Below are 27,082 nucleotides of genomic sequence, written 5' to 3' on the forward strand. Positions count from 1 at the left end.
CAAGATTAGCTGGGTGAGATGAGATCTTGACCTGAGGGCATCTCTCCTTTTATCTCAATGAAGAGCAGAGTCTGCCTGGATTTTTCAGCACAAGCCTTGGTACAAACATTAAATTTTCTGATGTTCCTTTTCGATTCAAACTGTACATTTTGCATTTCCTTTTCCTCACTTGCACATTATCAGTATAGTACTACAGAAGAGTGATTACTAAGAACCACACTCAGAGTCAATATCAGGCTGTTTCAAAATCCCCTCCACCAAAGAAATTAGTCTTACTTTTCAATTTAGCCTTAGGCAAATAATTAGGACAAGAATGGAAAAAAAGCCACATTCTTTGCCCAAATATCATACATACATGAAAAAATGGTCTCAAGCCCAGTTGCTAATAATTATTTCCCTCTAAAATTTCTTGGACTGGACCTTCATAGTCCACATTACTCTCAAAAACAGTGTCACCAACGTTCTCGTTAGGAGGACCTATTAGGTTCTGCTTTCAATGTAAACCTTTTTCCTAGTCCAAAGTCCTCAAATCTTCCACATCCCTCCCAAAAAAAAAGTATGGCACAGCCTTTCAAAGCAATAGCTTATTTCCTGGTACAAACTTTTGTCTAAGTTAATTTTTCAACTGCTGTGACAAAACACCATGACCAAGGCAACTCATAAAGTAAAATGTTTAATTAGGCTTACCGTTTCAGAGGGTTAGAGTCCACCATGGCAGAGCAAATGTATGACAACAGGAACAACTGACAACTGACATCGTGATCCACAAGCAGTAGAGAAGTAGGGGGCACACTGGAAATGGCAACATCAAAGCTTACTCCTGGTGACAAGGTCTCTTCCAACAAGGCCATTCCAAATCCCTCCCAAACACTTCCACCAACAGGGGCCAAGTATTCAAACATATAAGCCCATGGGAGCCATTGTCATTCAAACCATCACAGATTTACTGGTAAAAAAAAAATTGCTAAAATTATAAATGAAGACCTACTTTGATATTTGCAGGACTCTTTTAGGCTCTGGAATTCCTCATCTCTAGAGCAGTCTCCAAGTTCTGCCCCTATGGATAATTGGAAAAGACTCTAGAAGGCTCTGTCCTACTCCTGCCTTGTAATAGGACTCTATAAAAAAATTACCTGAGCATGACTCTGGGACTTCAGAACTTACTTTGGAGCACAGGACACAAAATTTAATGGCAGCTGTTCCAATATTTAGCAACCAATGGCATATTCAATAAATGATTCTTTTTGTTGTTCTTGTTGTTGCTGTCGTTGTTGTTTATTTTTTAACAGGGATTCATTTAGCACAAGCTGACTTCAACTTGCTATGTAGCTAAGAATAACTTTGAAGTCCTGAGCCTCCTTCCCCTTCTCCCAGTGCTGAGATTACATGACTATACTACCACACCTAACATATGAAGATTTTAAAAGCTAACTCTAGTGGTGCTTCCAGGTAAAGAAAGTGGAAAGTGCAAGCAAGGAAGCAGAAAAGATTTCACTTTCATATGGGGATCCTGGGCTGTCCTAGTGGAGCCATGTGTCTGGCACCAACTCATTTTAGGTTGAAAAATCATGGTGAGGTTATCATGATATTATATATCACCTTTGAGTAGATTTTCTTTTCAAATTAAACACAACCAACATAACAATATATATTGTAGTTATGAGAGAATCTATAAGCCATCCAGTTTTTAATTTATCAACCAAGAACTCTGCGACCCAACTTTGGCATCAGGGAGTCCCCAATCAGGTTGTGGAAGAGGAAATTTAGCTTGAAATACAATGAAAGAAACATCAAAACTCAGGTAGAATCGAATGCAATGAGAACTAAGAGTGTTAAGTTTTATCATGTGCGATTTCTCTTAGTTTTCTTATATAAAAGAGAAAAACCTCAACATTTTCTCTTAGATTAAAATTTATATGCCTAGAAATACTTCTGAGATTATGTGTTCTTCTTTCCACCATACTGAAACTATTTAGATTTATGTTGGATGTAGTCCAAGGTGGAAGAGTGTTCCACATGCTGCATTGTAGACTGCCTGTACTAGCAGTTGCTGTTAATGTTTATTGGGGATGTACTACACTCTACTGAAAACGAACAATTCTAATCTTATGTTGTATGTACCAGGATCACCTCTACTTTGTGAATAAAAAGCTGAAGGCAATATGTAGTCATGTGGCCCGTTTCACAAAGCAGGCAAGTGGTGAACAAGGAAGCTTCCTCTAGACCAACTGACTGCCAAATCCACAACCTTGATCTTAAGAGGCAAAATGTTTGCTGCCTTACATGGAAACTTTTAATAGGGGAAAATAAATTCTAAAGGTCACAAAATAGCAATCATTAAGTATTTATAAAACATGTATTATTTTGTAAATGTGGAATCTGCAGACAACTAAACATCTATGAATGTTTGGAGGAGATATTTGTGACTAAACACAAGCTGATCTGTCAGAGCTGCAGTGAGAGTTTAGGCATTGCTTTCTGTTATACTTCTCTGCATTTTGAAAACAAGTTATAGCAGTGAGTTAATACTACAACGTTGATCCCAACACTGTGTTGTTGATCATTTTGAAATCAAATAGAGTTATTTTACATGGTTTCTGGGGAATGGAAGAAGGGGAGGTGATATTCTATGTGACTGTTCATTTTGACTCAATCATTGGAAAGTGAGTGTTAGGTTAGGCATAGGATACATAGACCAGAACAAGTTACTCTCTGAGCTTATAAATTTTAACGTCCAGGAAGAACCTCACAACTGGAATGAGTATGTGAAGGAGTCTAGACATGTCCTATGGTGGACATGAAAGGTACAGATATAGTAATGGCACATCTCAGTGGACATGCCTCAGAACTCTTGACTGAGAAAGTCGACTCACATTATCTCTTGCAAAGTAGAGATGCTACATCATTCAATATGGCAGAAACTCCTAGAAGATTAGAACCACCCATCTTTGCGTGTGCTCCCTAACCTCCCCCAAAGCTAAAATACAACCCCCCAAGAATGCCTCAGATGTACACATTAGTCATCTCACTCATAATTTAGTGAGCAGCATCTGCATTCAGTCAGCCTCACTGGCATGTACTGAAAATATGAGGAAACCCTCTATCAAGGATGAATAATCATGTTCAGCATAATAAAGACTCATTAACAAAAGCTTTGGGGGATGAGGGTCGGGGGAGCCATTTGAAGATTAAAGTCAAATCAAATATGGATGAGCTGTTGCTAAACATTAAGAGGGTCTTCGGTATTAGAAGGAAGGGAAATTAGTGTGACTTAGTTCATGGAAAGATAGTGAAAACAAAATTGTTTCTTATGTCATCCAATTCTAAATCTTCTACTATTTATTACCATTTAGGGATGCAGAGCAAAAGAAAGCCTTTAGAGATTGAGAATCATTAAGACATAATAAAGACGTTCAAAGACAGTGCCTAATGAAAAGCAGAATCTTTCAGAAATTAAAAAAAAAATCCCCCAAATTGTATTTCAGTTTAAAATATATAATGATTCTTTCAGTCTTTTGAAGTTGCCCAACCTACAATATGTGCTTACGATAGCTGTTGCATTAAGATCTAAGTTTATGCTGGACTTAAGAGGCAAAATGTTTGCTGCCTTACATGGAAACTTTTAATTGTGGAAAATTAGGGGAAAATAAATTCTAAAGGTCACAAAATAGCAATCATTAAGTATTTATAAAACATGTATTATTTTGTAAACGTGGAATTTCCATACAACTAAATGTCTATGAACATGTGGAGGAGATATTTGTGAGTAAAACACAAGCTGACCTGCCAGAGCTGCAGTGAGAGTTCAGGCATTGCTTTCTGTTATACTTCTCTGCATTTTAAAAAACAAGTTATAACAGTGAGCTAATACTATCAAAATTGTAAAAATTGTAATGTTTTTACATTTTTATTTATTGGTTTGTTTATTTGTGTGTGTGTGTGTGATCGCGCACGTGCGAGTGTGTGTGTGCGTGTGTGTGTGTGTGTGTGTATGTGTGTGTGTGTGTGTGTGTGTTTGTGTGTGTGTATGTGTGTGTGTGTGTGTGTGTGTCTGAGTCCATTGTGCAGCACATGCATGCTGGAGCCCAAGGAAGTGAGAAGAGGGCATTGGATCCCCTGATGCTGGAGTTACAGAAGCTATGAGCTGCTGTGCCAGTGTTGAGAAGTGAACACAGCCCTCTGCAAAGATAGTGAGCTCTCTTGACCCTGAGTCAGCTCTTCATCATGTTAATATAATCCATTTTATGTTAACCCATTTAAATGGACTTTCTTTCTACCAAGTTCTAGGGGGTAAAAAAAAAAAAGGAATGTATGTTGGTAAATGAACACTTAATCAGATAACCTGGATTATTGCTGATATATGTAGTAGGGTTTATAAAGAAGCCAAACCATGCAAACCTAATAGCTCCATTCTGGATCAAACTGGAGGATTCAACAGATGTTGTATTGGAATTTTAGTAAAGTACATGATATAGTCTCCTGAGGTTTTGATGACAAAATAAATTTAAATCTTTGCAGATCAGAAGAGCCACATTTGGCTGGAAAACAAGGCTAACTGCTTGTAAACAAAAGAAAATAATAGCCTGACAGGGAAAGCTGTAATCGGAGAGCCTCAGCACCAATTAGCAGTAAACCGTTAGGGAGCAATGGACCAGTTAACTAGCACACTGAACACTTAATACAGAAATGTGGGAGTTGTAGTCTAATCATTTATTAAGCATCTACTTTGTGTATAGTGTTGTGTTAGAGTCTTTTATGCATTTCTGTCTTTAATCCTGAGCAAAATAACACTGTAAGGTAGGAATTGTTTCCAACTCACAGACAAATGAATTAAAAATTTAAAAAGACATCAGCTATAAAAGTTAGAAACACTGATAAGTACATTGATTCATTTGTTTAGCTCAACGTATTATGAAGAATAACGCTGAATAGTAATATGTGCTACCCAAAAAAGTTGGGAGAAACACATAGAAATTAGAATGCCAAATGTTAATGGGAGCGTACTACATAATGGGAAAGGAAATTTGTGAATTTATTCGTGAAGTAGTATTTGCCTGCTACATTTAATAACAAAAACACAAAGGCATACCCTCTCTCTATAGCAAAATAGTGCTATTATACTATACTATAATTATACCTGGACATTGTATCTTGTTACATGAGATTTATTCTAGCAGAGAATTAGGCCAAAAATAAATAAATAAATAAATAAATAAATAAATAAATAAATCACTGAAGCAGCACAGGTGAGGCACCTGATTGTGTGTCATATGCAATCACATATGTAAAAAGCAAAATACTTGAGGGTAAATGATGGGGCCTAATCAGAACAGGAGGAAGAAGAGAGAAGGGATAACAATAAGGGAGGAATATAAAGGTCAAACAGAGGTGACATATTCCAATAGAGAAAGCTACCAAAGCCAGACTTGTGTCTGTGCTGGTGAATTTGTGTCGAGTTGTCACATAGAGTCACTGGGATGAGGGAAACTTTGTTGACATATTTCTTCCACCAGATTGTTCTGTGGGCACATGTGGTGGTTTGAATAGGTTTGGCCCCCATAGAGTCATGTGTTTGAATTCTTGGCCCTAGGGAATGGCATGTTTAGGAGGTGTGGCCTTACTGAAGGAGGTGTGGCCTTGTTGGAAGAAGTGTGTCACTCAGTAGGTGGGCTTTGAGGCCTCCTATGCTCAGGCTCTGCCCAGTCCAGATGAGACCCACCTCCTGCTGCCTGAAGGAGAGAGTTTCCTCCTAGTCACCTTTGAATCAAAATATAGAATTCTTGGCTCTTTCAATGCCAAGTCTGCCTGGACACTGCCAAGCTTCCCACCATGATGATGAGGGACTGAACAAACCTCTGAAACTGTAAGCCAGCCCCAATTAAATGGTTTTTCCTTATAAGAGTTGTCTTGGTCATATTTCTCTTCACAGCAATAAAAGCCTAAATAAGACAGCACATATGTGGGGGCATGCTATTAATTAATGATTGATATGGGACAGCCCCATTTAGTATAGGTGGTGCTCCCGTGAGCAGGTGGCTTTGGGATACATAAGAAATCAGGCTGAACAAGCAACAAAAAGCAAACCAGTAAGCATTCTACCTCCACAGCCTCTGCTTCAGGTCCTGTCTCCAGCCTTAGCTTCCCTTCCTGATGGCCAGTATCCTTGTAAGCCAAATAAACCCTTTCGTCTCCAAAATTGCTTTTGGTCAGTGTTTTACCACAACAACAGCAAAGCAAAATAGGAAAGTGCCCAAAGAAAATCCATGCCTTGGGATTATTTAAACCCTGGGTGGGTAAGCTTGAAATAATAACCACTTGAGGAATACTCAATAACACTTGAGGAATCTGATGCTTTCTTACATTCATTTGCAAACAAGGTATGGATTCTTGAGGTCTCACATAGCCTGAGAACACACCACCCCATAGAAGTCAGCTCTCCCAGCTACTGCAAGTCTTGCAGTAGACACAAATTTTCTTTCATTTCAGCTTCTTTACTGGGTGATTTTTCTAACTTGAATGACTTACATCTTCAGCTTAGCAAATATTCCAAGAAGGAATTCTGAGAGAACAGAATTCTGTGCTGATGCTCCTCAAACAGAGTTCCAGTTCTTCTTCAGGTAGAAAGGGGGTGTAACCTAGAAAATTATTTGTCCTACTATCCCAGAATCTACATATTTAAAAATACTTACTATTTTAAAACGCAGGAGAAAGTGATCTGTAAACTTCTTCATGTAATTTTCTGATTCTGAATATTTTTGCTGCCTTATTTCTCTGAAATATTTTTGTTTCTGCATTAACTCCTGTTTCAATCCTGTTTCGTGGATAGGCCTTAGGCTAACACTCCATGGATGCAGCCATACTGATAATGCTCCTGTTTCAGATTCCAAAACTCATTCACAATTAAAAGAAAAATCTTTGGGGGACTGGAGAGATGTCTCAGTGGTTAAGAGCACTGGCTGCTTTTCCAAAGGACCAGAGTTAGATACCCAGCACCCATGTGGTGGTGCCAAACCATTTGTAACTTTAGTCCAAAGGGATCTGATGTCATCTTCTGGCCTCCCTGGGTACTGCAGATACATGTCGCATAAACATACATACAGTCAATACATACCTATACACATAAAGATAATAAATAATTGAAAAGTTCAAAAAATTTTTTAAATATTTAATATCTAAAATGGAGGCTACTTAAAGTTGGTTTACCAGATAAATGGGATGAGACTAGATGCCCATTTGTGAGAAGGTCTTGCCAGAGACAATGATGAGCAACTAGAAGCTCTTTTGTATGTCTACAGGCTTTGCTCTGTGTACACTTTCCATATGTATCTTATTCACACTTTATAATATTCTTATGAGACAGACATTACAATTGCACCCATTTTAGAGATTTAAAAAAAAACTGAGGTTCATAAAAATTAGATAGTACACAGGCCATAATATTAGGAATCTATCCCCTGACCCGTCAGACTGTGGGGTATATTTAATATATTTTCACATCTTTGCTAATGCACAATTAATACTATTGTGCATGCCTCCTCATTCACTTGTATAAGAGTTTCTCTAAGAAAAGTCTGGAAAAACTCAGACCAATCGACAGAGAAATTTGAGAATTATATTATGTGCATGAGAGCTAGAAGCTGTCCATTCATCTGTTCGTTGTGTAGTTAAACACAAGAGCATTTTCCTATGAGGTTTAATACAGTTACACTAATAGACAGGAAGACACATAAATTAACAAGCTTTGACAGCTAGCTACATGTTCCCATACAAGCCATTGCCACTGTCCATGCCTTCTGTCACCTCCCTGCTCTTCCAAGGCAGCTGCTGGCTATACCTTCATCACATAGATTGACTCACTTTCTAGAATTTTAAGTAATAGAATAAAATAGTGCATAACTTTTGCACATGAATTCTTTCCTTTATCACAATTGTTTTGCAACCCATTCACCCTGGCTTTATCTTTCTACCACTAGATAGGATTTGGTTGCCCAGGCTCACTTATCATCCTCACTAAACTATTGATGGACATTGGGGTTACACCACTTTGGGGCTATTCCGAATAAGGCTATCTGATCATGTATGTGCAGAACTGTGAAGTGAGAGTGTTTGCTCCAATTCTTCTTGAGTAACTTCTTAGAGTAGAATAGATGTCCTGTGGTAGGTATATATTTAGAATTTTAGAAATCTTCCAAATTATTTTCCAAATCGTTATGCCGTTTTACACATCCCACATCCATGGATGAAGATCCTAGCTGTTCTACCTTCTCACCAGCACTTAGTATGGTGCGCCACTCAAGTTTAGCATTTGTTGTAGACAGGCATTGATGTTTTATTATGATTTTGTTTGCATTTCCTTAGTGACTAATGACTTGAACACTGTTTTCTTTTGTGTTATTTTTGTCATCAGTTTGTCTTTAATGGTGAAAGTTTAACTTTTTTATCATTTTTAATTGGTTGTTATTTTATTACTGGGTGTTGAGAATATCCAGCATATTCTAGACATGGGTCTACTTTCAGACTATGATTGTAAATATTCTCTTTCTGTGGTTTATGTGTAATCTCCCTTAATGATGTTTTTTGAAAGTAGAACTTTATATTTTTGATATGGCCACAGTTTATCATTTTCTTATCTTCTATAGATTGTGCTGTTAGTATTGCGCCTTGTTAACCCAAGGTTATAAATACTTTTCTCCTGCTTTTCCTACAGCTCTACAGTTTCAGATATTACACTTGAATCTATCAGTATTTGGTATATCGTGTGGGTAGAGTTTGGAATTTAGTGTATGGGTTGCTGTTGTTGAATGCCCACTAAATCCTTATTGATCAGTGTGAAAAGATGGGGAGATGATAGAAATTTTAAGATATGAGGCCCACTATGGGAGGAGTGGCAGGCCTTGCATGGAATCATGGGATTCCTCCATTCTTATTTTGCTTTGAGTACTTCTCAGGTGAATAGATTTCCTTCAGTATGTGCTCTTGCTGGGATATGCAGTGATTCCCTAAGCCCTGAAGCTAGGGGACTAAATTGACTCCATGGAAGTGGGTATAGCACCTCTGCTAGGGCTACTGTGACAAAGTTCCACAGATTTGGTGGCTTACAGAAGTCTATTTCCTCACAGTGCAGGAAAGCTTCAAGACCCAGGTATGGCAAGTTTGGTTCCTCTAGAGATCTTCCTTTTTGGCTTTTAGATGACACCTTCTTTAGATGTGGGCTTTCATCTGTATATGCTTATATCTGTGTTTTAATTTTCCCTCTTTGTAACAATGATACTCATATTGTGTTAGCATCTATCCTTATAGCTTCATTTTGCATTAATTATCCTTTAAAGAACTGATCTATTTCCAAATATATTTTGAGGTACTGAGGTTTAAGTTTTATTTAATATATGAATATTAGAGACAAAATGTAACCCACAACAGGCAATATGATAGGGTATCTAGCAGAAAAGTCAGTAGTTTGATGCAGATAAGTTCTAGACACGGGGAATAATACTGGCAAAGGCAGTGGAGAAGGAAATTAGACCACTTTGTACAGCTGTGTACTAGATGGTAGGATAATTGACCCAATCAATAGGACTTTGTGGGTCTAAATTTCATCCTCAAACTAGTTATTCTTATCAATCATTTGATAGAATCACTTGGGACTTAGAAAGAAAAGCAAAAACAAAGCAATAATACCCTAATCTTACTCCAAAATATCCAAATTTGGGTTTGCCTGGGTGCTGTTTTAAAATACCTTCATAGGTGATTCTCACATACCACCTATAAGATGGGACTCACACAGATAAGATTTGTGTTTAAAAAAAAAAATTGCTCGGACTATTGTGAAAAGAATAGGCTGGAAGAGCCTAGTGGGCAGAGATCGGCTTGCAGTGAGACACAGTAGAATTTGTTCAACCCACTGGTGAGAATGCAGGGGGACAATATGAGATGTTCTTTCAGCAGGAAAACTGACAACTCAATGAGGGAAATGAGGAAGTAGTTTGTCTGAGAAGAGTCTTGCATCTTTGGCATGATTTATTGTACAGAACATAGGCCATTAATAACAAAAATACAAGAGTCAGTGATATGGCTTAGTGGATAGAGGGCTTGCTGCTGCACCAAACCATCTGAGTTCAATCCCCCAAATCCACGTGATGGTGAGAGAGAACCAACTCCTAATCTTCTGAACTCCACAGAGAACTATACATAGCATTATGAGTGTGATGTACCTACAGATAAACACATGGGCACATGTGAACAAATAAACAAATCTAACAAACTTTTAATAATGCAAGATGGATGTAAGACTTGAAAGAATAGGTTCAATTTTGAATTTATCGGGTTTGAATTTTTTGTGAGGAAGCAGAGAGAACACTGGTTTGTAAAATCCTGAGCTCAGGGGAGAAATCTGTATAGCAGGCATTTGGAGGTCATCCGTGTGTGAATAATTTACAAGCCCACAGAAGCAATGGGACAGCCATGGAGAAAATGAGCTGAAGACAGTCTCCTGAGAGTATAAAAACATAAAGATGGGTGGGAAGATGATATCAGAGAGACAATGGGAGAATTCGACAAAGAACTTGAGGAACAGGGATGTCAAGAGAGGGAAAAGCCACAGGAAGATTAAGAAATATTGGCTGACAAGAACTCTTTGGACTTGTTAACCCACACAGAGTTGGGGGCTGGGGCATTTCCAACACAGTTCTAAAGAATCAGTGGATCTAGATCCCAGTTGCAGGTTTGAGTGAATGTGCTGTGTGTGTGTAGATTCTGTTGTGTGTAAAATATTCAAAACCAGGAGGACAGCCCCATGTTAGAAAAATGGTCACTGACACCATAAGGTCTTGAGGCAGAAGGAAGAGGTACTGAGAGCAGAACGCTGAGAAGGCCAACAAAGCAGAAGGTTTTCATTGGAGATGAGTATAGTGAAGTTTAAGATTTCAGAGTTAGAATGAGGCTCAAGCAACGATAAGATACAAGAATGTATTCTGACAATGAGCTATAGAGTGAAAGAAACCTGTCAGTTCTGAAGTTAAGTCGTTGTTATACACATAGTCCTTTTGACAATAGGAATTTAGGAACAAGGGTGCTGCTGTAATTCTCCAACACAAATAAGACCGGTCAAAGAAAACACAACTCAATAATTATGAATATAAGCTTCACACCTAGATTGGGCAGATTCACCACTCCACTTCTCTAGTCCCCAACTATGAGATCCCTTGTAACTTGTGAGTTTTCCAAGCTTGTCCTTCCACCTCCTGCTTCTCTGTCATCTTTCTTCTTCATCCTCCTCCTCCATCATCTTCCTCCCTGTTGTCCTTCTCTCTCTCTTCCCACAAACCTTTATTCCTCCACCTCCCCTTCTACTGCCCAATCACTGGCTCCAGCCTTTATTTTACAAATTAAGATGGGCAGAAGGTTTATGAGAATTCACCTGTGTACTGATTCATTCCTCTGCAGCCCTTCCCAGGAAAGGGGAATTAGCATCAAAATACAAGGCCATGGCTAGCCACAACACAAGGAGAAGACTGAGAAACAGATGCTTGAGGAGTAGTTCAAAAAGATAGATGACATCATTGGTTAGGGGACAGATACAAGACACCTAGGATACTGAATGCACTTAATCTAACCAAAGATGAAGGGGGATGAATGAAGGTTCTTGGTGGTAAAGAACGCATCTTGTGTCTGTATGGATGTGGCACCTCTCAGTAATAAATCTGATAGCCTATTTATATGATAGTAATAAATTTCATAGTTTAGGCAGGAAATAGAAGGTAGAACATCCTGTTGGCAGAAAGGATTCTGGGATAGTGGGCAGGTCCAGCAGATTCATCCAGGAAGATGTGATGAGACAGATGCATGGTATCTGCACACAGGTCACCAGCCACATGGCAGAATGTAGATTAACATAAATGGGTTATTTAAGTTATTATCTAGTCAGAGAAGTGCTTAGTTATCTGACCAAAGTATTTGTAAGTATATTTTGAGTCCGAGCCTTATTTTTGGGAGCATAGGGATGGGAGGAAGAAAAACCTAACTTCTACACTCGATGTCTGGGATGATAATAAACTTGACGGAGCTTTCAAGATAACATGTGAGCAATTGTCTGTCATGTATATGTGCAATTCTACTCACAGTTACAAAAAGCAGTGTGTGTGTGTGTGTGTGTGTGTGTGTGTGTGTGTGTGTGAGAGAGAGAGAGAGAGAGAGAGAGAGAGAGAGAGAGAGAGAGGAAGAAAGTAGAAAGAAATATCAGCATATGTAGGGTCTTGTAGGGTATAGTATGGTAGAATTTTATTTCCTCAGGCACCATAGTGGACTGATGTGTTTTGAAAGTGCCCCTACCATCTCTGCCACCAAAACAGGTGTTTAAAACTTAATCATCAAATTTGTATGTCAATAGTTCTTAGAGTCGGGCCTTTAGGAAGTAATTAAGATTAGATAAAAATGTAAGAGTAAGTTCCCAATCATGGTATTCTTAGCTTTATAATAAGAGGCTGGGACAAGGGGCCTGAGATAGCACACCTGCTCTGTCTTGCCAAGGGATGGCCTCTATCTGCCTATGATTCAGCCAGGACCTTACCTAATGCTGAGAGGATGCTGATGTCTTGTTCTTGAATGTCCTAGCCCTGAGAACCAGAAACCAAATTTATATATTTGCTAGCCTCAAGTATTTTGCTACAAACCAGGCAACTGAGTAACATAGGCAGATCATATAGTTTGATCAGGAAGGTACCATTGTAAGGTCTGAATTTTAGATATCTCCCAGGAAGTTGTGCAGGATATATTGTGAGGAACCAAGTGATGGAGACCGATTTTGGAAATGAGTTACATAAATCCAGTTCTAAAGTAGAATAGCAGTGGTGCTAGAGAAGAAGCCGTAGACATAGTAGACAGCTAGAATCAATTCTGTTGTAAAGACTTAGAACTTAGAGTTTGAGAACAAAACCAAAGCCCAATAAGCTCCTCAAAGAAGAAACTATAGACAATCAACAAGAGAAGGGAAAAGAATGAAAGGAGGGAAGGAAGACATTTTATTCCTAAGAATCACATGATCTAACAATCTTAATTTGATGCTGTAGATCCAACAAAAATACATGTGAATAAGACAGAGTGGTATATAATATCTTTAAAAACTTTTGTCTTCCATACCCCTTCCAACTTTCTTGTCTATTTAAAATAACGTACCCATTGACCAGCAAATATTAATTGCTAATTTATCATTGCCATTATGACTTATGTGACTGTGGTCTCTTGCGAAGATTAGTGACATGAAAGTAGAAACAACAGGAAGGTCAAAGTAGGTTTACATGGCTTTAAAAAAAACTTGGTATTTGTTTTGGAGAATTTTACATCATGCAGTCCAATTCCACCCATCTCCCACTCTGCTCATACCTGGCATCCACCCTTGCAATCTCCCCCCAACAAAGAAAAAAACTCTTTGTAGAAACTGTAGTGTGTCACAGTGTGTCCTACAGTATCCCCCTTTGTCCACTTCTATGCTTGCAATTGTTCATTGCAATGACACATTGGTCTGGTACAAGGCTTCTTCACTACCCTCATGTCTTCAGATCTGCCCCTCTTCATTGTGCCCACGTCCTTCTGTTTCTTTCTTTTCCATTTCTTCACCACTTACTTGCTCCTCTTACTGGTTGGTGATGGACTGTCTAAGAGTCCAGGGTCATCTCAAGAATGGTATCAGGAGTACTATGCCCTGCTTGGGCATTATGGTGACAGACAGGGGCCATCTTCTTTGGCCTGTACTGTGTCCCACTGTTGGTCATCTCAGGCTAGCTCCCTATCCAGACCCTGTGGCACCAGTCTGGTGGTCATCATGGGCGAGCTATCAGGGCCTGCATGACACTGGACTTGTGGTAGTCTCAAGTTAGTTTTGTTTGTTGGTTTGTTGTTTTTCTGGTTTTTTTAGGGAGTTTTGGGGTACTAATCATTCAGATGTTCATAAGTCAGGACACTGAGCATAGACATATGTGGGGAACTGACAGAAAGCGGATATCATCCTTGCAGCCATCTTGAGGCACATACCCTGGTAAGAGATTTGATTACAATAGCCTACAACAACTGAGCACACTCTGATAACATCTTGCTTTAGATACCCAGGATCTTCCTTTGGGTGTGTGAGACTTAAAGGTGTGTGATTTAAGGGCGTGACTTAGAGATCAGATTTAGAGACAAAGCCTAAGGGCATGACTTAAAAGTGTGACTTAGAGGCATGGCTTAGAAGTGAGACATATAAAAGGTGAGAGGCAGAACAGAGAATCAGACACTTCAGAGAAAACAACTTGGAGTAGGAATTAGGAATTGAGGAAGAAGACACTTGGACTAGAGAACTTGGAAGAAGAATTATTAGTTATTAGGAACTTGGCACTTGGAGGAAGAACAGAGAATTAGGCAGTAGACATTAAACACTCAGAGGAGTACAACTTAGAGTTAGTTATTAGGCATTAGGTATTAGGCACTTGGCACTTGGAGGAAGAAGTTGGAATTAGACATTAGCCACTTAGCACTTGGAAGAAAAAACTTGAAACTTGGAGGCACTAGGGACTAGGAACTGAAGACTTGGGACCTGGAGAGGAGAAGAGAGACTGAAGAATAAACGGGATTGAATCACACTCTGTCTGGTCTCCACTCTTTGAGTCAGTCCTCACTCTCTCTCTTGCTGAACCCGACCCGCAGACCAGAGCTGCTTGGGGCAGTAGGGGCCAACAACTTAGCCCCCAAGCCTTTTGGCAGTGCGGGTTCAAACATTGACAGAACGGTCTGAGACATTTTGGCCCCCAAACGTGGGGTAGTGCAGTTCTCAACATTTCTGGCCCCCAAGTGTGGGCCAGTGCTGTCCCCAACAGACATAGCCTTTCTCCTCTCTGCTGCCTCCTGATGCACATGTGATACAGTGGTCACATCTACAAATGCTTCTTCTGGGGGCAGGTTACATGTTTTTTGTTGTTGTTGTTTTGTTTTGTATTTTGTTTGGTTGGGTTTTTGTTTGTTTGTTTGTTTGTTTAAGCACAGAACGTTAAAGAGCAGCAAAAAGCAAGTCCTGCCCAGCCACAGAAAGCCAAGCAGGATGGACCACATTGACCACACAGACTGACAAGCCCAGTGTGGGAGTGACTCCAACACAGGGCAGGCTTGAGGACAATTTCTTCAATGAATGGTTGATGGATTTTCTATAGTCTTCCTATATCACATATAGAAATATATCTTTGAAGAAATATGACTAGAATCTGCAAATAACTCACAGGAGACTGCAATTTGAAATGAGGTCTTCTTTCAGGCTTGCAGATGTTCTGACTCAGAGATGAAATTAAACTTGAGCAAAATATCTGTGTGAAACAATTCCTTCCCACGCTGTAGCCCCTCACATGCACTGAAACTATGAAGGGTCATTTCTTCTCCTGGGGAAATCTAAACACCATTCCTAGATCTTTTTCTGAAAGTATGAATACAGAATATCTCATGAAATAAGATTTATGGGGCATCTTCCCACTAAACTCAGAGGAGCAGGTAGCATAAAAACCATAACTCAGGAGACTCCTGAATGAGGCTGGAAGTTAAGGCAGAGGGATCGTCAAGGCAATTGTTACCTTTAAAAGTGCTTTAAAAAATACTCCAACCTTTCTAACTCCTCAGTATTTGTGATCCAGAACATGTGTCATAATATTTTTGACCACAAAAAAGTGGCTGGACCTTACCCACTGTATATGATGGGTACCACAGACATGGCTAGTGAAAAAAAAGCCAGATACAATACGTACCCTATAACTGTCTGGTTTCAGGGTCTGTTATGGCTCTATCCACAGCTGAACTGTGGCATCTGTAAGAGTTCTGTAAAAGCTTCTCCAGAACCCTGTATTATTTTAGTAAATAAAGTAGATCTGTGCCCCCACCCCCACCCCCAGGTTCTTCAGCCATATCCCAAGCTCTTAAAGAGGCAACAGGACATTGTACAATGACACCATCATCTGATTGGATTTGTTCTTGTAAGTCAGCATAACACCCTTCACTGAGCAGCTGGTCTTTAGTAACATTTATTCCCCCTGCTACATTATGTTCTGCTAGTGTTGGGCCTTCACGTCTCCACCATAACAACCATGGTAATTATTGACCAGCTTCTAATATACCTGACACCAATTTCTTGCAATCTTGTGGGATAACCCTTTGCTGTCCAGCCCAGGTATTTAGCATTTATTTGACAAAGGAAGAATGTAAGCCATACATTATTATTGCCTCTTTAAAATGCTTTAAATCTGACATTCGTATTGGTCACCAGGTTAATTCATTATAAGCTTTGTTAGCAGGCATATGCTGTACAAAGACTGGGAAGGATGCTGCACCAAGACTGGGAAGACTGAAGGCACCTGTGTTGGCCCAAGCACATTCTCTGGTGGCTCACTTGGCTGCACCTTAACCTCTTGGACATGTGCTATTTCTTACTCTTTCAGGACCCTAGAAGCAGGGCCGGGTGGCAGTTTACCTCCCAGCCTAGTTTGCCCTCAGTTTTCATTGTTCAGTACATTCCCGGTCTCATTCTCCAAGCCTGAACCATTTTTCTCCTCCCAGTGGCCCCCTTTTGTGTTTCTCAAGCACTTCTGCCTCTATCTGCGAACTCTCTATGTGCTTAGCCAACTCTGCAATCTTCTCTAACAGAAGAGAATTGCCAGGTTTCCCATTAAACTTTTTCAAAATAGTATACATGGCAACTAGGAAGCAACCCGCCTCCCCGCCCCCCCCCCCCAATAAAAAACCTTTCTGAGAGCAAGGCAGGGCAGCACCCAGTGGCAGTAACTGCCATTTTGCCAATCTTCTTAAGCAACATTGCTAATCGCCCACAATCTGCCATTTTCTCTACTTCAGAAGCAGAGTTACTCGGTATGCCTAAGCCACGTTGGGCACTATCTGTAAGTTTAATTTTTTTCAAGCCCTTTTTTTAAAATGATGGTTCTTAAATGTTTTAACCTCCCTTGCAGCTCACCACCCACCAGAGGTAATGGAAAAGACAGGATATGGGGTGGGGTGACTGCAGGAGAGTAGTGAACCTGTTGAGGAAGACTCTTTGGAGAAACTCCCATCTGTGTTGTCTGGAAATTGGCAGTTCAGCACACAGGTTAACAGGCAACACAATCTACTTACAATCACTTCATGAATACACCAGCAGCCCAGTTCGGTAGAGTCAGGATAACAAACACAAATCAGCATCGGTGGCACTACCTAACAGAGACAACCAGGCCTCAGCCTTGACCCGAGACACCAGAGACACCAGGCGGGACCAGGAGAAGTTCTCAGCTGTGCCTCTCTCAGGGAGGCAAAAAAATAAATAAATAAATAAAATAAAATAAAATCAGCAAACACAGACCTAGAAGTATTGCACAGCCAGCTCTGTAAGCAAGCCTCGCTCAGCCCTGACACTGTCTGCGGAGTCTTTTTTTACACTCTTGCCAAACATCACATGTCCTTCATGTGTCTTGTCCCAATATATCTTGCCTCGGCATGTGCCTCTGTCTCGGCTGACATCATTCTGCCAAACCCCCGTCTGCCAGAAGTGGCAAGAAACTGCAGCACACCACCAGAAGTATTTTGGTGTGTTTCTCTCTATGGAGCACCAACAAATGCAGCTCAACTATGCCATGTAAGGCCGACTACTACATGGGTATTGTTAACAAAGAATCCTTCATCACGTGTCCTTTCATGTGCTTGCTTTAGCAGAACATCCTCTCTCCTGTGTCTGCTTCAGCCAAATGTTCCTTCACGAGTCTGCCTTAGTCTTTCACCTGCATCCACTTCAGCTAACCATTCCTTCACATGTTGGCTCCGGCAAAACACCATCTAACAGACTTTCCAAAGAACTCTTAAGTTTCCACTTCAGTAGTTCTTTTTAATGTGCAATCTATTTCAGCTTATTCGGCCTGGAAATACTTTTACGATGCTAGAATTTCTTTATCTTTTTAATTAAGGTCATATACCTGGTAAGTCTGGAAGAAAGACAAAAAGCCTGCCTGCTATAACCAGTGTTGACCTATAGTAAAACATTTCTCTGTTATGGGTGTTTTTGGGGGGGGGGAGGGAGGAAGGAGAGAATTGGCTGCAGACAAATGGGCATTGGAGTAAAGGAATAGAGGGTCTTCAGGTCCTGCTGAATTAATATTCAGTACTTGTTCCTAATCTATCTAAAATCAAAGAGGTAAACAAAATCCCCTCCCCCAATGTTGCGTAGATGAAATAATTCACAGAATTCAAAGATGGTGGCCGGGTTCATGGTTCGTGTGTGCCTGCTCTTTTCTGCCATGGTCTGCAGTCAGTGACAGGAAATGACTCTCAACATAAAAATGACAACTCTACAGATCAGAATGTCATGGGTTAGGGGGAAAGAAAAGCCAGAACAGAAAGGAGTCACGGCTGAAAGACGAGTACAATTCTACTTGCAGGCAGGACAAATAGACCAGAGTTGGATTCACAAGTGTACAGGAGCGCCAGGGTGTGGCAGTCAAAGAGTGCAGATGCAGGTGAGTTCAGGCAGCTCATTTGCTTCTAAGAGCTTAACACTAGGTTTTGCTGGAAAAATATTGGTCTAGTAACTTGGCTTACACCAGAGCAGTATTTGTTATGTATATAACTTCTTGATAGCATGAATTTCATTGGGGGGGGGGGGTCTAATTGTTTCTCTTCTCTCTGCAATATGCCTTGAACTAATATTGTCACTGTAGCTACTATCAGAAAGATGTGTGTGTGTGTGTGTGTGTGTGTGTGTGTGTGTGTGTGTGTGTGTTCATTTGAATGTTGGAGGAAGCTGATGCCAGGTGTGTTGGTCAATTACTCTACACAATTACTGTAGAGAGGGGGGGAGGGGGATTTCTTACTGAACCTGGAACCCCTCACTTTGGCTAAACTGGCTGCCCAAGGAGCTGTAGGTATCTGCACATATATGGAAATTTTAGCACCATTTACAGAGGTGTATCATCTCCCTGCCCAGTTTTACATGGATTCTGGGCATAGAATTCAGGTTCTCATACTCTCAGGTCAAGCAAACACTTTAACAATAGAGCCATCTCTTCACACTTTAACAGCAGAGCCATCTCCTCAGCCCATGTCCCCAGGTTGATAGTGACTTGCATGTACCATTTTGGAGCCCCAGGTAAGAATCCTTTCAAAGAAATGCAAGGTGGAGCCAGGCTCCTTGGCGAGCAGTGTTTGCTTAGTATGTTCTTGGCTCCTTATGCTGAGGCACCGGAATTCTCAGTATTTCCACCAGCAGGCTTTTGATCATTTTAAAAATACTCTTATCTTGGTCCTTCGCTAAAATAAACACGGTTCATAAATGCATGATGGTAGTTCTCTACACTGGTTAACACCTAACGATTTCCTAAAATGCTCGTCTGTAAATGACTGTTTATATTAGCCATTAAGTATCTGTAAAAACATGTACACTGCTGCCTGTCTTTCCAAATAAAGACTGACTGTCTTGAGTTGACTCCGGATCAGTAGTGTAAACAGGATGGCATATAAAGTGTGAGACACTGTACAGAGGGCCGAGTGTATACGAAGGTTAACTGATTAATAAAACATGGCTGGCCTTGATTTCGTTTATAAGAAACTTAAGACATTTATCAACATCTGTCTGAAGCCAGTTCCATTCTCTCGGACTGTGCTGTGGATAGCTAATTAATAAAAGATGATGCCTTAGGAAGGAAGCTTAGATCTTTGAAAGCCTTGACAAAGGACAAGGCCAGGCTGAATCTGCATATGAAAGGAAATGGTGAAAGTGTGGGCTCACCCTGGAAGTTCCTGCCACTTCCCCACAGCACTTCATCCCCCTGGTATTGGCAAAGTCTGCAGAAGCAAGCAAGAATTTCAAAAATTAAGTGTGGAATTAATTTACAAAACAGATTGTAGGGTTTGGGTTGTTTTCTTTCTTTCTTTTTTTCTTTTTTTCTTTCTCCCCCCCCCCTTTTTTTTAAAGAAAAACTGAAATATAATGCAGTTCCCTCGTGACTTCCTCCCCCTTGGTGTTCTTAACTTTGCAGCTTTCTCTGTTTGTTTTTCATTTGTACCCTTGATCTTTTAGTCCTTCCTTTCCTCTTGGCTGGAATAAAGTGTAAGAATTGAACAACTGCCTCCCCTGCAAGCTGATAGACTTTCCCCACATAAGCACTGCCCTTGTGAGAGGCTTAGCCCAGCATTGCCTTTCCCTACACTCCTGTAACCCTTCGACCTAACAAGTAGTCCTCTGTACTTACTTAGGGACTATCTTCACTCACCATCTATGGCCAAGGATTTGGAGGTAAAATGAAGTGGTCGATTTGGTAAAGTTTGATAATAAACATCTCTGTCAGAACATCCCATCATCGCCCAGTGAGACAGGAACAGTCCCCAACACAACATGTAAGACAAAGAATTCTAAATTTTTAAGAGAGAGCACAATGGACTAGGAAGAAATTCAGAGTCACGACAGTGATCCTAATTCTTCTGAAAATGAAATTCCTTCTTAAATCCTTACTAAGGAAGCATTAAAAACCCAATTCATGTTAATGCCTTACATTATTAATGGGCAGGTATAGGTCCTGGGGAAATGTGCACATCTTTAGTGTCATGTTGGTATCTGTTGCCAAAAGATCTCCATCACTCATCTTTATGGTGGTGTTCAGTATCTGGACACCTCCAGACTGAGCCCAAACAGATAATCTGAAGAGGAAAGTAGGAGATAGGCTGGGTGAGAGTATGTCCCCTAAAGACTTGGCACACTCAGGCATGACCTTGGCCAACCACATGCATCCAACTGAACATTCAGCAATTCTGTTTGTTCTTTCTGCTCTATTCTGCAGCTGAATTCGAGTTCACAGTGCATCATAAAAGCAGAAAGAAACTAAGAAAAGTTCTCTGGTCTCTGTTAGACTCAGAATCCCAAGAACAACAGCATGACTTTTGATCATGGTGTTGTAGAATTTATGCCCAGCCCTGCTCCCCCAAAACCCTCAAATTTTAAAGAAAGGAAGAAATAAACAAAAACTCTCATTGGAGGGAATCTAGGAATCTCTGTTGCAATACTGACTTATAAATCCATCTAGGGAGTCATGCAGCCCAGGGCAGGAGGAGGATGGGAAGTCTGCTTGCCAATGTCCATCCAGGGAGTTTCTGCTATTTCTGATAACATTATTCCCTTGTTAAATACAAGTCATCCAAGAATTCATTTTTTTATGACTCTTTTGGAACCTAAAACAGTCTTTTCACACAAATCAGGTCCTTGCCATGCCAGTCATGAGAAAATGATAAACATTAGGTAATTAAAATTAACCAAATGTTAACTAAAACCTGCTTAGCCATGAGAGTAAGGGCATGTGCAAATGTGTGTGTGCATGTATGAATATGCATGTGTACATATTCATAAGGGTGGATTTGTATGTGTGTATGTGTGTGTGACTATACATATACGCATATATTTTTCAGATTATGAGGGAAGAACCATGCTTATACTCCATATGTTAATAACCTGGCTTCAGAAAGATGCTGTGTGTTACCTATTCTGTGCACTGTGTGTGTGTTCTTGTTTGAGCAGTTGCTGACAGGGCCAGGGGACTGAGACTGATAAAACTACAGGAGGCCTGTGCAGGCATAACCTTTCCTTTCCTTCGTGCAGGAAAAATCTTCCATAACAAGGGAGCTGTGCTGAGCTGGGCAAAACTGAAGCAGGAGTGTCCAGTAATGTCCAACATGTGGTGCTACTTAAGGCTGAGTCCCCGTGGGCCTGAGAACAGCACTACTGCTGGAGACTGAGATCTGCTCAGCCTATCCTGCTGGGGTCAGTGCTGGAGACCTCACTCATGGGGGCAGGGTATCAGACTTCTCTAGAAGGAAGGGCATTTTCATTCCTAGTCTCCATGGAGAGAATTATACCCTGAGTCAAAAAAAAAAAAAAAGGAACTCAGAAAGAGCCTTAAATAAGGTGTCTCTTAAAACCAACCAGGAGTGAGCCTCTGCCTGTTAGCACTGTTATGCTCTGGTTATGCTCTGTCTGAAGTATCATGGATGTTCTGTGTGTCTGTCTGCCTTGCCCTTGCAGGGTTCTTGTGGTGTACACCATACCATGAACTGTGTTGCTTGGAACTCCGTGTGCTCCTATGGTATCCTGAGAAACCCTGGCAGCATGTGGGGCCTCATCTGGGCATGGTGAGGACCATGAATGGCAGAACATTAACCTAAGAATAACTTCAGTTCTGGTTCTTATGACACTACTTAATTAGTGTCATAAGAACCTCTCTGCACCAGTGAAGGAAAAAAAAAAAAAAGTTGCCCTGCTGTTTCCCACTGACCTGAGAAGGAAGAATTTAAAAAAAAAAAAAAAGATAAGAAAATGAGCAAGGATCACTAGGCACTGCTTATTGGCACACTCTCCTGCCCCAGGCCCTTTGCACTAGCCAATGCCTCTGCCTACAACACTTCCCCTCAGGGGTCCTAAAGATGTGCTTTCTCTGCTTCCAGTGTCTGCCAGATTTCCTTTCGGCAGCTCATCTCTGTCTGCTCCGTGTAGCATGGTGACCCCCTAGCCTCCGGTTCCTATTATAACGAGAGCTTGAACTGTTTTCTTTCTCTCCGTTTTCCTTTGCCACCATCTGATACTTATTCTGAGTATTCTTTGATTTTATAATGGGGGGAGTGGATTATTTTAGTCACTGATATTCATCCCTTGTGTCTGACACATAGTAGGGTCTTAGTTAACATTGTAGAAAGAGTAAATGAAGTTAGTCGTCTTAAGATATTATTAGAACTGCCTGTCTCCATAATGTAGATACAGTCCAGACTTAAAGAGAAATTATTTACCCACTGCTGACAGGCCTGTGATGAACATCAGAAATATGTCCAGGCTTACAGACGTTTTCCTTGGCCTCGCTAAGTTAAGTATGACTGTATGGCCCTTCAGTTTATGTTTGGCTTTCTCCTCTGTTTTTCGAGCCATTAGACCACAAGCACAAGAGTTGTATCTGCAGCCAATGGTGCAAGGTTCTCTGGGAACAAAGGTTCCCTGCAGGTCTAATAGAGACAACAGAAGCAAAGCACATTAAATGCCTCTTTTCACAGCCTGTTTCCTTCAGGCTTGTCTGCATTTTCCCTTGAATTCTCTGGGATCCAGACTTCAGAAAAGCAGCTTTTTCCAACACAAATGTAACATGTGACATGCTTTAAGACAACATTTTGAACCTCTGTGAACTTGGTTTTCTTTAAAGTTGCAAAGCACTGAATGGACGGATGCTGGGTCACCTTTGTCTGAAGTCATCGCCTCTCCCCTGGTCTTCCTCCACTGCAGCCTTGGAAACCTCCCTGAGAATGGCAGGCACATTCCCTCTTCCTGCCCTTGCTCTGGCTGTTTCCCCAGCCAGCAACTGCCTTCCCTGCCTCCTTCTTTCAGAACTCAAGATCATGTCTCACATCTTATCTTCCGGGTCTATCTACACTGACCACCACGTCCGCCCTTGCAAACGGCTCTTCCTGAAGCTTTAGCAGCCTTTCCCCTTCTGACTACCTTTTCTTTCTTCCATAATGCCATTGTCTATGTCACACTGTAATTTAGCTGTTTAGTTACAGTGATTGCTTCTATCTGACGAGTGCTGTCTAGAACAGGAGCTAATCGGCGATTGTTTTGTTTGTTTGTTTTTTTTGTTTTCCATTTCTTTCCCCATTGATATAATCCAAGGACCTTGAGCAAGGGCGTGGAAAACACACCTGGTAAACACAGTTGTTGGAAAGAGATGACATAAAAGAGAAGCGTGTGCACTGTTTCTCATATTCTTTGGCTTTTTTGATGCCATTAGAAATCTCAGTCACTCTGAAATAATTCTTGGTTCAGTATGGCTTCTGATCTGCTCCTGTCTCCTTCATGGGGACATTGAGCTACTCAATTCTTCAATCCCACAGGCACCAACCAAAACCACATTAGGAATTAAATAGTCACGGTAAGAGGCAGGTGGGGTATAGATGTGAGGAAAGCCTACTCTAGCTTCAGGATGGGAGACTGGAAAGAAATAGTGGAAGCAGGTTCTGGCAGCAACGTGAGAGAGAAGCAGAGTTTCCAGGTGGGTAAAGGAACATGAAGGAAGCCTTTCCAGAGCAGGTGATGTTGAGGCTGAACGAGATTTTCCAGATTTGTAGAGAAACACAGATGGAAGACAGTCACTCCATTGGGGTTGGGGGAGGCAATGGTGACTCCAACAGTGTGGCTACAACAGGGATCTATGAGCTCAGCGTTGATACAGAGAAGTACGCAAGACAACCAGCGCCTGATGGAAAAACAACAACAATCGAAACAGCCCGTATACATAGTTGTATACCTGGCACGGGTTGGGGCCTGGGTAACTGTGCACGCTCGGTTCAGTTTCCCCTCCAACCCCAGGACAGAGACACTGTAATGCTTACCTGAGAGAATAGGAGACCAAGACAACAGAGAGATCACCATGCAAGATGGCACCACCACACAGGCTCAAAAGGCATACACGTACACATACACACACGTGTGTGTGTGTGTGTGTGTGTGTATGTATGTATATATATATATGTATATATATATGTATATATATATGTGTGTGTGTGTGTGTGTATGTATGTATATATATATATGTATATATATATGTATATATATATATATATATGTGTGTGTGTGTGTGTGTGTGTGTGTGTGTTTATATATATGCATATATTGCTTTTATTAAAATGAGAATCTGGCCTGGCTGAATCCAGACCTGATATACGTAAAGTAGAGCAGAGTAATTAGTGATTAATAGAAAATTGAATGCTTAAAAGACCTTGAAAATGGTGTCGTTGCTGTTTTTGAACATGAGAACTTTTACTACGCACAAATAGCAAGAATAAATATATTTTATGTGACTGGCGAGTCAAAAAGTATGAAAAGTACAGATAAGCATGCCTTTTAATATTTTATGGAAAGTTACATTGAAACTTTATAAAGGCCCACAGGATCTTTATTTCTCCTCCTCTAGTAACAGCCTTAAGTAAATATAATTACTTTTGGATAATAAAGTGCTTCAACCTCGTATGGTGAAGACCAATAAAAAGTACCAGTTACTTGGGAGTGTCCCTGCTTGGAAGCCAACCTGACCCTTACACAGCCGAGTCAGAAGGTGAAAGGTTAAGAGTGCGTCCTTGATTTTAGACTGAACATAAAGTGTAGACTTCGGGGGATTTTTAAGCCAAAGGTAATTTTCTTTCCTGTATTTTTTTTTTTAAATCAATTAGACATGTATGCTGACAGTCTCAAGGATCCAAGGACATTAGGACACTTTTGAGTGTGACTTTTCCAAACCAAAGGTCCCTGCTCTCTGCATTTATAGGCAGAGTACTCTGGATAAAATCGCGTTGCAAGGAACAATAAAAGGCTGAATAATGGAGGCCGTGAGCCCAGGGTTGATGGAATAAAAGACGCTCTCAATATTCTGGCCCTTCTCCTCTGATGTAGTGTGTGTTATTCTCATTTGCAAGCATGGGCACTGGCCAAGTAGAATTGGAGAAGCATGCGCTAATCCACTGTGGCTCTAAACTGACAGTAAAAGGCACTCCCTGAGTTTCCCATTTGGATTCCGGAGCCACTTTGATTCACACCTTTTTTTTTTTTTCCAGATTAGGTACTGGCCATATTTGTTTAATACGGCACTGCCACATGCAGTTCACACGATACAACCTGCTGCTCGCTGTAGCTACTCGCATGCCCAGATATACAAGGGATGCAACTTGATAACTGTACTTTTTAAATGACTTAATCTGTTTGAAGGTTTATGTGCTGTATGCTCGGAGAGCAGAGAAAGAGGTGTCTCATGGCCTACCCTACCAGTCTCTGAGACTGTCTCTCGCTGACTCTGAAACTAGACTGCTGGTCTTAAGCCCCAACAGTTGTCTCCACCCACAACGGCACTGTGGTTACAAGCCCATGCATGAAGATACCCATCTTTTTAGTGTGTCTGAGGAGTCGAACTCAGGTCTTCATGTTTGCACAGCAAACATCCTTACCCACTAGTCCATCTCCATGCCCTACGTAGTAATTTTTCATGAGCTCTTCTTTCTCTACTTTTAACACTGCCCAGAACCTCCTTCTTAAATCTCTAATGAACTTTTCTACACAAACATTCCCAAGGAAGTAATATATTATTACTGTTCAAAATAAGTTTTTTTTTTTTAAGAGAGATTGAGAAACATTGGTTCCTGGGCCACATCTAGCCCCAGAAGCAATAGAAGAGGGCTTCAGGATGACAGAGAGCCAAACAGCAGGGGTTCACATAAGGGGACAGCTGCAAAGAAACCTTTCTACATGGCAAAGTTGATATTGAGGACATTGATAGAATCAAGTGCTGATGGCAACTAGATGTTATTCTATTGTAATAATAAAAACATCAAGCAAATTGATCAGAGCTTCACAAATTTACAAATAATATCTATGTACATCTCAGATCAGGCTCCGAACCATGTTACTATGGAGACCACCACACCCAGTTGATATTAAGGAGAAATAAATAAAAAGGAGAAGTAATTCCCATATTGAAATTTTTGACAAAGATGGCAAATAAAGCAAGTGTTTGTTTATTATATTTCATTATAACAATGGTCCTAAAATTTATTATAAGATTTTATGCTAAGAAGTCACTTTGCATGTGAAGGTTGCAAAGTAGATTTTACCCATTCAGTTTAAGGAAGACCTGCAACAACTTTCCCAGGCTCACATAGCTAACAACTAAATAAAAGGCTTTGGAGCTCTCAAGTCTGGTGAACACCGGTTTGTACTCTTTCTACTACTTCACTGGCTTTTTATATTTTAAAAAGAAAACGGCACTTTTTAAACTTCATAAAAAGTAATATGCACTATTGAAAACATTCACATAAAATCTGTTGTAAAAACATATTTTCCTCCTTGGTTTCCCCATGTGGGAAAAACACGTCTTAAATATAATTAGTTGGGAAAAAAATATATGTTAAGGAAAAATAGCTTTCTAATTAAACAGTCACCGCGTTAAGTCTATAATGTGATTGCTGGGCTGTAGGAAGTAGAGGGCTCCACAAACAGGAGTGAGTCCCAGGAGGTGAGGGTAAG

At 40.5% G+C, this 27,082-nt stretch overlaps 2 pseudogenes; both read right to left on the reverse strand.

Annotated features, from left to right (window-relative positions):
• Positions 1-13,921: 13,921 nt before the first annotated feature.
• LOC117693891 (small nucleolar RNA SNORA17) lies at positions 13,922-13,969 on the reverse strand (annotated as a pseudogene).
• An 835-nt stretch (positions 13,970-14,804) lies between these two features.
• On the reverse strand, positions 14,805-14,929 carry LOC117693890 (small nucleolar RNA SNORA17; annotated as a pseudogene).
• Between the last annotated feature and the right edge of the window lie 12,153 nt (positions 14,930-27,082).

Source organism: Arvicanthis niloticus, chromosome 21, assembly GCF_011762505.2.
Source record: "Arvicanthis niloticus isolate mArvNil1 chromosome 21, mArvNil1.pat.X, whole genome shotgun sequence".
Taxonomy (NCBI): Eukaryota; Metazoa; Chordata; class Mammalia; order Rodentia; family Muridae; genus Arvicanthis; species Arvicanthis niloticus.